The sequence below is a fragment of the Chiloscyllium punctatum genome, chromosome 51, assembly GCF_047496795.1.
Source record: "Chiloscyllium punctatum isolate Juve2018m chromosome 51, sChiPun1.3, whole genome shotgun sequence".
NCBI lineage: Eukaryota > Metazoa > Chordata > Chondrichthyes > Orectolobiformes > Hemiscylliidae > Chiloscyllium > Chiloscyllium punctatum.
This window is the reverse complement of record NC_092789.1, coordinates 29556627-29570504: the sequence shown is the minus strand read 5'-3', so window position 1 is coordinate 29570504 and position 13878 is coordinate 29556627.

The window sequence follows — 13878 nt, the reverse complement described above, 5'->3', positions numbered from 1 at the left end:
AAGTTACAGCTTCAGACAAGCAGCAGAGGAAAATTATCATGAGAATTTCAGCGGCCTGCTTAGAGTTCTGTTAGTAAAGTGTAAAACGTTGTTCTTCAATCTGTTGGCACGTGAATTAAACATTGAATTCCGTCGGGATACTCTGCCCGTCGGGCGAGAATGGAACGTAAGATAACCTGGACAATAGAGTCGAACTATTTGGGTATTTAGATTGCTAAGATATTCCAGAATAATCGACTTAACAAGAAAACAGACTATTGCTCAGATTGGGCAGGTCAAAGTCGATCTCTGCTGTGGTATTGGAGTCATGTGTGGCCCAGACTGCGTGATGACTGCAGACCTCATTCCATGACGTGAGCCAGATGGAAAGTATTTGAAAGAGACCCACTGTGAACAGGTTTGAGCAGCTATTATTCCCATATTGCTTAAAATTGAAATGTGACGCCAATCAATCGAATGGTGGAGAATACCCAGTGGGCTAATGACCTTATTCTGTACCTACTTTTTCTGCTCTGACTACGTGCCTGCCTGAGATTTGATCCGATTTCTGAACCCAAAGTGTCTGCCTGGACGGCTGGGAGATACCACGTTAACACTGTGCCACAACCTCCTGAAGGGAGTACGTATCAATGAATACTGGACACACACAAAACAGCGCCAGGAGTCGAGTACTGCTGCCGTGGTCCAAAATTTCCTCTGTGCCATAAAGAAACTGGAAGAGCTCCAATGGTCATCGTTGCTGCATGCAACGATAGCATCTTGAGAGGGTTAAAGAGCAATCAATAATATTACAGCAGAGGCCCTTTGGCACATTGTCCTTCCAAAACAAAATACGAACACCAGTAGACCCCCTTTCCCACTTGATCTCGAGCCATTAATGTTCAGACGTTTCAAGTGGCTCATCCAAGTGCACTTTCCGGTAGAGATGCTTCCCTTCTCAATTATCAATCCAGGCAGGGCATTGCAGACTCACCACCAGTGTGTGTTTGAAAACAGTTTTTTGAATTCCCCTCTGAACCCTTGCCTTTCACTTTAAAATTGTGGCCTATTGCTATTAAACGTTCGGATAAGGAGACCAGCTTTTTGCTCGTTTTGTCCATGCGGCTCATGTATCTTGCTCTTGCCTTCACTCGACCTTCTCTGCTTCTCATAAAACAAACCGAGCTTCTCCAGCACTCTGCATTGCAGAACCTGATCACGCTGGATAATGTTCTCTACTGAGCCCACTCTCTGGTGAAACCATATCCTGCCCGTAACAAGTGAAAACGAACAAATGGCAAAGAAGATGGCACTTGAATCCGGAGTGGCTAGATGGGGGGGAGGGGAGTGTTGTATGTCGGCTTTTAACACTTCTTTTCAGGGTACTTGAGTTCACCGCACTGAGCCTAACCATTGCACAGTGATGCGAATTCGCCTGTTCTCTGTTTGTGAACTGTCACTTTAACAAGTCGAGAGCTCGCAGAGAAGTGCGGATGAGATTAGATTAGATTACTTACAGTGTGGAAACAGGCCTTTCGGCCCAACAAGTCCACACCGCCCCGCCGAAGCGCAACCCACCCATACCCCTACATCTACCCCTTACCTAACAGTATGGGCAATTTAGCATGGCCAATTCACCTGACCTGCACATCTTTGGAGTGTGGGAGGAAACCGGAGCACCCGGAGGAAACCCACGCAGACACGGGGGGAATGTGCAAACTCCACACAGAGAGTTGCCTGAAGCGGGAATTGAACCCGGGTCTCTGGCGCTGTTAAGCAGCAGTGCTCACCACTGTGCCACCGTGGTAATGCTCCTTGCCGAGAATTTCGGAGATTATTCACTGCAGCGTCTCCGAACCGCTGAATGTAACTCTTGTTTTTCATCGATCTCACTGGGATATTGCGGATGTTTTGTAGGTGTTCATGAAAGCTGTGCTCTTGCTCCTCAGAACGTGGCCTTTTGAGCAGGCGAACACTGATAGCAGGAGGCTGAAAGGTAAGTAAATAAACACAGGAGGATGCATCCATTAGTTTCTGATGTGAAGGAATCTTGGCAACGTGAAGACAGGATTCATCATTTCCAGCCAGGCCTGCTGCTGATTTCGATCCTGCTGAACTTGGAGATACACACTGCATCGCAAAGCAGAACTAAAGAGAAAAGTTAAGACATCCAGAAGAAGGGGTAAAAGACAGAGTGAGTAACGAGGTAGTAAGAGAGAAGGGTAATGGAGATTGAGAAAGGAAGAGGAGAGAAGGGAAGCGACAAGAAATGCAACAAATAAATGTATTACAGAGAAAAATGGAGATTGAGACAGGAATGATGGACAAAGACACAGGCAGTGAAGGTGTTAGAGAGAGAGACAGTAATGAGGAAGGCAGAATGTAGATAAAAACGGGTTAGAAAGCGAAATAGACAAGGCAGAATTTTGAAAAGCTGAGAGAAAACAGAGCTAGGCGTTGCAGTACAATGGACAACAAAGAGAGAATTGTGGTTAAGAAAGAGAATAATGAGGTACAGAGAAAGAAGGTGAAGAGGTTTGAGAGATTTTAAAAAAACAGGCAGAGAAGAATGAGAGAGAGGGAGACCTACATGGAAAAAAAGAATTTTAAAAAATGATATTGAGTAATGATTGTGAGAGTGTTTGAATAAAAGCTTCAGAAAATGACTAAAACAGGTGTTGAATGACGACAGCGAGGGAACAAAAATAGCGGCGGTCGCGATAGTAAGTGAGACTGAGAGATTGATGGGCGGGGGGAGCGAGAGAGATAAGAATAAAATGTGAACAGAAAATCAACTCACAGATAGAGAGAGAGAGAAAACGATCATGTGATCTGTTTGTTGATTTACGTTCTTCTGCCATCGTCATGATCCTTGCTTCTTACAGTCATGTCGAAATGATTGCATAAAGGTAGCGGTTTCACAGTCAGTTCTCGAGATTGGAGCAATACAGAGTCGGGGAGGGCAGAAGGACATCCAACGTACAGGTCCATCTGAAACCGTAGCACCATTGTATTCACTTATCCTTCATTACTTTTCATTTGCAGGATATTGGTTGCGATATTGATCGTTCTGCCCTTTTGTGCCAATCCCCAGTTGTACCCCTTGAGGAGAGTGGGGCTGAACTCCTTCTCAAACTGCCTCAGTCAGTTTACCGCAGATAGACCAGCAATAAAATGGCAGGGAGGCAAGTACGGGATTTTGTCCGAGTCACAGCGAATGAACAATCGATATATTTCACTGACACTTCATCCGATTCATTCATGGGATTTGGAAGGCGTTGTCAGACAGCAGGTATTGCTCTCTGTAGTTGCCCCCGTGAGAAAGAGGCAGTGAGCGGCTTTTTGAAATATTGCAGTCAATATGCTTAGGGTAGACCAGTGATTCCATCAGGGAACTACTTCCACAATTTTAATCGAGCGGCACAGAATAAATGGTGATATATTTCAAGTCAATATGGTGAGTGGCTTGGAGGGGAAAGTGCAGGCGTTAGTGCTCAAATCCATCTCCTGCCCCGATGCTTCTCGATGAAAATGAACGTGGGTTTCGAAGGTACTAACTAAGGAATTTTAGTAATTTTTTCGAGTGCGTCTTGAAGATGGTACACATTGTTACTGAGCATTGCTGGCCGAGGGAGTGGATATGTGTAGATGTATTGGGAATCAAGTGAGCTTTATTGTCATGGATCCAGTCAAGATTCGTGAGTGCAATTGCAGCTTTAAAAATCCAGACAGGTGGGTTTGACACTATTCTCTTGTGCCTTGTCGATGATGAAACAATTTTGTAGGGAGTGGAGGTGGAGATGAGGAGCAGGAGGGTAAGGAGCTGAGAAAGGCGCAGCAGGATTCCTCAACTCTGAATCATTATTTAGCCAGTATATTGAGCGAGCTGCTCTAATTTAGTTTTTGGTTCAATTTGAAGGAGCTCAATGTAAATAGATGACGGCTGGGGGTCGGGGTGTGTGGCGTGCGAGGTGTACAATAATGATGACTCGATTGAACATCACGGGGCAATGTTTAGATTCTCTCGTAATGTTAACCTTTAGAACGTTGAAGGTTGGCAGGGAGTAATTCAATTATGGTAAGACTATTGGAGTTCAAGCGGTGACAATTACTGAAGGAGTGAGAAGGGGGCCAACTCAGAAGATTATGAGTGGGCACAAGTGGTGAAGTCATGAAAGGATAACCTGAAAGGTAATTGGGTTGATGAAAATCTCTGTATGAATGAGAGAGGGTGGGGGAGTTGAGCTGCTGGGCATCGTCAGCAGTGCGTCAGCATCACCTGCTACTTTTGATACCAAAGAAAGAAAATAAAGCTGCATGTTTCCACTTTATTCTGAATCTACAAAGCATTTGTGCACGACCTGGTTGTGTCCCTGGCTGTCTGTTTGTGTGAACGTCCTTGTGTGTCCGAGTGTCCGAGTGTGTGTGTGTGTGTGTGTGTCTGTGTGTCTGTGTTTGGAATTCCTGAGGTGTTATTTGTTATTGTAAATGTTGATATGTATGCCTATCTTTCCCTATGTGCTTGTGTTGTGTAAGTTTGCAAATGTGGCTGTGAACCTTCCATTTCACGTGCGTGTCTGGGGCATGTCGTGTGTTTTATTTTTGTGTGTGGATGTGTTTCAGCCTCTGTGTTTATCTTTCTGTATGCATTTATGATTCTATGCATGTGTCTTTGTCTGTGTTTCTGTGTGCCTCTATGTCTGTGATTCAGTCTCTGTGTCTGAGTGCATTCCTGTGTGTATCGATGATTTTGTTTTATTGTGCACCTCTATTCAATGGGTCTTCTGTAATCGAGTCATAGAGTCCCAAAGCATGCAGACATGCCCTCTGATCCAAACGGATCTATGCCAAACAAAATGCCCATCCACGCTAACCCCATTTTCTTTAAAACTGGCCCATTTCCTCCTAATCCATTTCCATGCATGTATTTGTACAAATGACTTTTAAACGTTGTTAATGTACCCAATCACGTCCACTGGCAGCTCATTCCATATGCAACCAATTCTATGTCTAAGAACGGTTTACCATTTTATCATTTCCCTTCTAACATTAAGTTTGAGTCTTCCTTTCCTCGATTCTCAAACACTGAGAAAAGTATTGTTTGCTTTCACGCTATCTATGCCTCACATGACCTATTGGACACCCACTCAGTCTCCAAAGCGCGAATGAAAAAAAGACCTAGCTTGTTCAACCTCTCCCTATAACACAGAGCACTGAGACCTGGCAGCACCTTTGTAAAATTTTGATGCAGTCTTTCCAGATTAATACCATCCTTCCTGCAGCAAGGTGACCAAAACCGAACACAATTCTCCAAGTGCATCTTCACCAATGTCCGATAAAACATAACTTCTCAACTTCAATAATCAATGTCCTGGATTAGTGTTGCTGGAAGAGCACAGCACATCCTGATGAAGGACTTTTGCCCTAAATTTCGATTTTACTGCTCCTCGGATGCTGCCTGAACTGCTGTGTTCTTCCAGCACCACTAATCCAGAATCTGGTTTCCAGCATCTGCAGTCATTGTTTTTACCTAGTTCAATAATCAATGCCCTGACTAATGAAGGCGAGTGTTCCAAAATCCCTCTGCACTGCACTGGCTACCTGCGACTCCACTTTCGGAGAACTGTGCACCTGAAATCCAAAGTCCCTCCTTGGCAATCCGCTCCATAAATCCCGACTATTCACCATGAAGCACAGTCCTTGATTTGACTTTCCAAAATGCAAGACCACACACCTCCCTATATTAAATATCACTTGCCATTTCTCGGCCCCACTTCCCAAGATATCAAGGTTCTGCTTCCATTTCTGACAATCTTCCTCACCTTCCACCATACATTTTTTTTTTTATTTTAGTGCCGGAGAACTTTGAACATGAAACAGTGCAGTCCTTCCGGCCGTCAATGTTATGCCGAACTGTGAAACCCATCTGAAGACCAATCAAACTACAACATTCCAACTTCGTCCATATGGATTCGTAATAACAATTTAAATGCCCTTAAAGTTGGCGAGTCCACTGCTGTTGCAGGCAGTACGTTCCACACCCTTACTCCTATCGGATTAATTAAACTAACTCGGGCATCTGTCCTATATCTGTCAACCTTCAATTTAAAGCAATGCCACCTCGTGCTCGCCAAAACCATCTGAGGGAAAACAAGCACTCGCTCTGCACCCGATCCAACCCTCTGATCGTCTTAGAAGTCTTTACCAAGTCCCCCTCAATTCTGCGCACCATCGAAAACAGCCTCAAGTCCCTCAGACTTTTCTCGTAAGACCTTCCCTTCATACCAGGCAGCATCCTCGGAAATCTCCTCTGAAACCGTTCCCAAGCTTCGACATTTTTCCAATAATGCAGTGACCAGAACTATCCATAATAATCCAAGTGCGGCTGCAAAAGGGTTTTGCACCGCTGCAGCACGACCTCGTGGTTCTGAAACTCAATCCCTCCACTAATAAAAGCTAACAATCTATATGTCTTCTAAACAACTGCATCAACGTGTGTGTCTACTTTCACGGACCTATGCACATGGACACCGAGATGTCTCTGCTCATCTACACTACCATAAGCTGAGAACTCTACATTGATGTTGCTCCTTCCAAACTTAAACACCCGACACCTTTCTGCATTAAAATCCATTTGCCATTCTCATCCCAGCTCGGCAGCGGACCTGAGAACCTCTAAAAGCAACAACATTCTTTTCTACTATTCACAACTCTACAGAAGGTAGAGTCATTAGAGGTATTAACACCCCATTCTTCTGGGCCGTAATGCAGGTCGTTTATAAAATTACAAGCCGCAGTGGACATAAAACAGATCCTTCATGTATAGCGCTAGTCAGTGAACTCCAGGATGAACAATTCCCATCAACCTCCACCTTCCGTCTTCTTTCAGTCAGCCAATTTCACATCCAGACCGCTAAATCACTCCCAATCACATGCCACTGTATTTTACACAATCGCCTACGGTGGGGCACCTGATTAAACGACTTATTTTAATTCATACGCACCACACTAACCGCTTTCCCCTCATGCACCTATTTTGTTGCCTTCTCAAAGAACTCCATCAAGTTTGTGAGGCACGACCTATCTTTCACAAAGCCGTGTTGACTCTCCTTATACAGCTTATTCCTTTCCAGATGATTATGAATCCTCTCTCTTATAACCTTTTCCAACACATTAACCATGACCGAAGTCAGGTTCACTGGTCTCTCATTCCCAGAGTAGTCTCTACTCCCCTTCTTGAACAGGGGAAAAACATTTTCTATCCTCAAATCGTCTGGCACTGTTCCTGTGGAAAATGATGACATAAAGATTAAAGCCAATCTCCTTCCTGCCTGCCCAATGATTCCTATGATAAATCCCATCCGGCCTAGTGAGCCTATCTATTTTACATTTGCAAGAATTGCTAACACCTCGTCCATGGGAACCTTACTTGATCCAGACTCGTAGACTCTATAGCAGTATTCTCCTCAATAACATCACGTCTGTCTGGTGTGAATACTGACAAAAAAATATTCATTTAGCGCTTCCCCATCTCCTTGGAATTCACGCTGAACTTCCCAGTACTATTCTTGTTTGGCCCTAGTCTGACGCTCGTCATTCTTTTATTCCTCGGATAACGAGAGAAAGCTTTAGGATTATCCTTGATAATATCCGCCAACGACATCTCGTGTCTCCTCCTGGCTCTTCTAAACTATTCCTTTAGTTCTTTATTTGCTAATTTGGAAATCACAAGTGCCCTAACTGAGCATTCACATCACATTGCAACGTAAGTCTTTTTCTTTCTCTTGGTAAGACAGTTATGAGTGAACCTATTAATCATGTCGTATACATTCGTATTCAAATCATTGATATTGATAACAAAGAGTAATGGGCCCACAATCGATCTCTGAGTCACCTCACTGTTGTTTTGAGGAGAAATCCATTGACGTGTGGGTCCAAGTCTCTCTCTCTAGAGCTCTCTCCCTTTCTCTTTCTGTTTTTCACTGTTGCATTGGAAGCCATGCAATGATGCCCTCTGCTGAGCCCACATGACATTGCACGATAAGAAGAATTCAACAAAGAGTGGGACTTTCTCAGTTTACTCATTCATCCAATGAAAAGTTTTTGTTGACAGAAATCGATTCCGTCTGTCCTTCGCAATATAATCCAAGAGAGAATTAACAGATTTAGATGGACATGGGCAATGATGACCGTTCCACACCATTGTGTCCACTCCAGTAGTTTTCAATGATATATCGCTTAAAACCTGTGCGAGTCCAACAGAAACACTGCAAGTTACTGAAGTGGTAATAAAATTCATCGCCACTTCTCCAAAAAGGGCGTCACGCATAAATGCTTGCATGTAGTTGCAGGATAAATACATGGTGTTACGAACGATGCCCAAAGACAAATTATTTACTTAATGCAGAAGGAGTATAAGCACGTCAGCTCAAGGGCATGTTTCAGATTGTGGTGTCTCCGTCCTTGCACCTTAATTCTCATGTGTGTGTGTGTGTGCCTCTGTGTGCGTGTGTGTATATGTGTGGTTGTGTGTGTGTGTGCGTGTGTGTGTAGGTGAATGTATGTACATAACTGTGTAAGCCTGATAAATTGCAGACAGGAATTGAAGCGAAATCACTTAACACAGAGAACTGTTTCCTGTCAGCCTTCCAGACTCATTCCGAGAGAAATGAAGTGTGTCCGCAGCCCCTCAGTCCTCCAGGTCATGTCATATTCCTGAAGGGACTGACCACACCTTCATTTCCAAGTAGGCAATTCGATATGTGACCTAAACGCCAGGATTGAAAAGAATACTTTTCGTTCTTATCGTGGTTAGTAACCCGATCTGTAAGGTGGTAATCTAAGATTCAATTCACTGAACAGACAAGTGGAATGATTTCATTTAATCAATGAAACCAGCGAGATTGGAATTAAATTATGATCTGGAAATCTTACCCACAGCGATTGCCCACTGACGACAGACACGGAAAGTTTCTGTTTGATTCAGAGATCGCAACCCAAAACAATAGCCTGAGAAGAAGAGCACGCCGCTTCAAATTCCAGAGGACAACTCCATGAGCGTTTTCACACTTGCCTGAATCGGAATTTCTGGAAATCCAATGAGCTGATCATTTGCATTCACGACCATTTGCTGGAGCACGATCGTATTGAACCGAGAGTCACCGCCATTTCGAGTTAATGTTGAGAAATCGGGCAGAATTCACGCTTAATCTGACAGTTATGGAGTATCAAATTATCCGTGACAGGGACATGACAGAGTAAACCAATTGTAACGTCTGCTGCCACGTTTTATCTTTTTATTTACTTTTAGATGGTAACCGTTCATTATCCTGTCACTAACAGCCCCAAATTCTCTTTCTTCACTTCTTCATTTGCATTAAATTATTGGAGAAGTTCCATCCTGAAAAAGAGTTACATACGTGTACATAATCTGTCAGGAGTGCAAAGAATAACAGGGGTCTGAGCGGTGAGTGAATCTCAATCTCGTGTGCAATACCAGAGACTTTGAAATAAACTCTATCATACTCACTGACAGCCGGTAAGTTTCAGACACAGAATGAATCCCGCAATGAGTACATGTCCAGAAACAGAATCCCACACTCCTTGGCATTCATGAATCTGACGGAGAGAGGCGGGGAGAAATCCTTAGTCAAGTACAGGAGCAGGCACTGGATAATGCAGGAGGAATTCTATATTCGCTTGTACTACCTGGGATTGACAGAAATGGGCACAACCTACTGCACTTGTCAACGCACAAGACAGTTTGCACGAATGCCAAACAAAATCCGTTGAATTCATGTCTGAATCTCTACTTTTCGATTGTAATAGAGTTCAGATATCCAAGGGAAAACATTATTTAACTGTATTACAACTTGTCCTTCACTGTACAAAGAGTCCCAGAGAGCTTTGGCCATCCCTGTCTTTGACAAAAGGGCCAGATTTACGTCATCAATTAATATGTGCATGCGCTTCTCTACTTTGCCATCTGCGTTGTTAAGGTCTGCGAGCACATTTATTGCCAGGAATTTAGGACTCTGACAGAATTGTTCAAGTTTACATTTGATTTCAGTGTTACAGAAACAAGGCAGTTTGACTTTAGTCTGTATGGATATATCTATTCTATTGCTGAAAGTATCAGAGTGAAGCATCAGAAATTTCAAGAAACTGTAAAGAACTGTAAAGGTTGCAAATTTAGTCCACCAGTTTTTTTTCAGAGATGTAACAACATTCCTGACGGATTTCTTAGAACGTGGCTGATACTACATGAGACAATGTAATTCACAATCAGAACTGAGGGCTAGTCCAGTCAGTTCACAGTGGCAAAAATTTGCAGAGCGTGAGAGAATACAATAACATAAGAAACTTGAATGTGTATAGGAGACGTGATGGGCAGGTTTGTAAAACAGAATGGGATAGGATTTGACAATGCGCAGGCAGGGATGATGGTGGAGGCAGTAACGATTCGGGTACTTAGGGCCCATTAGTGTGCTGTGCAGTTCTGTGTCCTGTATCAGTGGTAACAACAGTGCAGCAGATCGAATCACATTTACAGACAGAGCAGATCAGTGCAACACACAGTCGTGATGGTCTGGAGTCACATGTAACGACGAGCAAGTCAGGGGAAAATACGGCGGTATGGTTCTGGAGTCAGATGTAGAGACAGAGTATGCCATTGGTACTCACAGTGCTGTGTGTCTAGCGTCATAGAATGACACAGTTTAAAAAAAACATAACCATGGTTCCAACTCGGCCATGCCAAAAAAAATCCAAAATTTATCGAACCCCATTTGGCAGCTTTTGCCTCATATCACTCTAATTGCTTCCAATTCAAATCCACAACCAGGTGCCTTTTAAATTTGATAATTGTTGCAGTATTTTGCACTTCCTCTGGCAGTTAATTTCATGCATGTGCCATCCTCTATGCGAAAGGAAGTTGCCCCTCTGGTCTCATTTAAATCATTCCCCTCTCAGCCTGAAACAGAGGCTCTTTTCTTTGGTCTCCCCTACCGTGGAGAAAGGACAAACACTTTGCACTCTATCCATACCCATCATGACGTTTTGAAAGTTTATAAGGTCACCCATCAGCTCTAGGGAACAGGAAGTTACAGCCTCTTGAGACTAATCCTCAACGGCAAACCCGCCAAACGTGACAATATCCTTATACATCTGTTGTGGTACCCACAGAGCTGTGGTCCCCACAGATCTGTGGGTCTGGAGTTACTTACAGAGACAGATCGGACAAGTCGTAACTGCAGTTCTGTGGGCTGGAATCACGTTTAAATTCACAGCAGGTCAGTGGTAACCAGAGTGCTGTGGGTGTGTTGTCAAATTTAGAGAGAGAGCAGGTCAATGATAGCCACAGTGTTGTGGGTCTGGAGTCACGTATGGAAACAACTTAAGACAGTGGTAATAGCCGTGTTCAGAGTCTCGAGTCAAGTACATAAACAGAGGCGATCATTTCTAAGCATAGTTTTGTTTCCCTCTGTTACTTATTGAGACAGGGTTGGTCAATAGTGCACTCTGTGCTATGGCCCTGTAGTCACAGAGCAGGTCAGTCGTAACCACAGAGTCGGAAGTCACCTGTACAGAGAGCGCCGGTGTGTACTGACCACATTGGTTTGGATCTGATTCAAATGCAGGTACAGTGCAGATGAGTGGTAACCAAAGAGCTATGTGTTGGGGCTTATACGTCGAGAAGGAGCTAGTCACCGGAAACCACAGTGCGGTGTGGATTGACTCGCATTTAGAGACAGAGCAGTTCATAAATAAAAACTATTCTCTCCTTCTGGTGTCACATGTAGAGCCAGAGTCGAACAGTGGTAGCCACAGTGCTGTGGGTTCAGAGACTCAGATACAAAGCACATAGTGATAACGACGATGCCGTGGTTCTGGATACCCGTACTGAGCAGTTCAGTGATAATCATCGTGCTGTGGGCCTGGAGTCACATTACGAGACAGGGAAGATCAATATAGTGACAGAGGTGTTGGTCTGGAGTCAGATTAGCGATAGAGCAGATTAGTGATATACAGAGTGTTATGGTTCTGGAGTCACGTATAGATTGTGCAGTTGACTGATAACCACAGTGCTTTTGGTTTAGACTCAAATGCAGAGTGAAAACAGGTCAGGGGAAATCATTGTGCCGTTGTTCTGAAGGAGATGTTGAGACAGAGTAGATCAGTAATACCTATATTGACGTCTGTCTGCACTCATCGTTCATGGAAACGTACAACAAAGAAACAGAACCTTTAGTCACCCATGGCGACCGCTATCCTAAATTTATCGAATCACATGTACCAATATTTGGTCCATATCCCTCCAAAACTTTCTTATTTAAAATCTCACTCAGATGTCTTTTATTTGTTGTAATTACAGCAGACTCCAATACTTGCTCCGCCAGTTCATTTCATATTCGCACTACACTGTGAGTGAAAAAGGAATTGCCCATTTTATGTCTACCCCCTTACACTGAAAAGCGTACCATATAGTTTTAGATTCCAATAACCTGAGGGAAAGTCATGACCTATTCACCATACCCATGCCTTTCATATTTTTCTAAATTTATGTAAGGTTCCCGTGAAGCCTCTGATGCTCCAGAGAAAAAAAAAAGCAACATCAGTTCCGCTGTGTGTCTGGTTTCACATCCAAAAGTAGTGTTGGTAACCACACTGTTGTGAGTGTGTAGTCGCGTATACACACACGGAATGTCAGTGGCAATTGCAGTGCTGGGAGACGGGCGTCACTTGCGGAGACAGTATAGTGGGTAGTAAACATAATGCTGCCGGTCTGGAGTCAATTGCTGACAGATATCCGTCCCTCAAGCGTACTTGGGGAGTCTGAGGAAGTTTTCCACAATGACCTTCACTAGATTACCATGAAGCAACTCTTCCTTCCACAATGTTAATAAATTCAAATTTGTCCTTCTGTCTGAATGTCATTCTAATTTACATCTTATAAGGTTTTAAGTCGAACGTCTGGAGAAGTTTAGCATGTTTTGTTTGTTCCCAAATCAATCTGATGTGTTACTTATTACAAGAAGATATGTCACTGGTTTCGTCACCAGGGTTTTTAGATCGATAACACAGATTCTACAAGGCATTGAATGAATATAGACAGGATTTATAGGGGGCTTTTTTCAGAAAATAATCAAGGCAGCAGAAGCAATGCTGGCTCAACTCTTGGGACTGGAGCATGAGGGTACAGAAGTTCTGCTGCGATTTCACAACACTCTGCTAAGACACGATTTCGACTACTGTGAGCAGATATACGAACCGGATCTCAGAACGGTGAGATTGACATTGGAGCAAGTAAATTGTGGGCAGACAAGAATGATGTGTGCAGTTCATGGGTTATTTTCTCAAGAGGCCGGCATTCTCTTGAATTTAGAAGATCAAGGGGTGACCTAATTGATGTGTTCAATAGGTGATCATTAAATGACAGTGTATGCAAAAATAATGTAATGTAGGGCCATCGAGTCCATGTTGACCCTCTCAAGGACATCCTGATTAGACGATATTCTCATCCTCTCCCTTTAAACTTGGATTCCCCATGGCTTATCCAATGATGCTGCATATCTTCAAAGTGTGGAAGGGAACCAGATAAATCAAAGGAAAGCAAACAGTTTTAAGGTGAAGGGTAGAAGGTATAGGGGAGATGTCAGAGGTGGGTTCTTTACCAAGAGAGTGGTAGGGGCATGGAATGCGCTGCCCGTGGGAGTGGTAGAGTCAGAATCATTGGCGACCTTAAAGCGGCATTTGGATAGGTACATGGATGGGTGCTTAACCGAGGATAGAAGTTCGGCACAACATCGTGGGTCGAAGGGCTTGTTCTGTGCTGTATTGATCTATGTTCATTATTCTATGTTCTATAGTCATGGGGTGAATGCGAAAACTCCACACAGC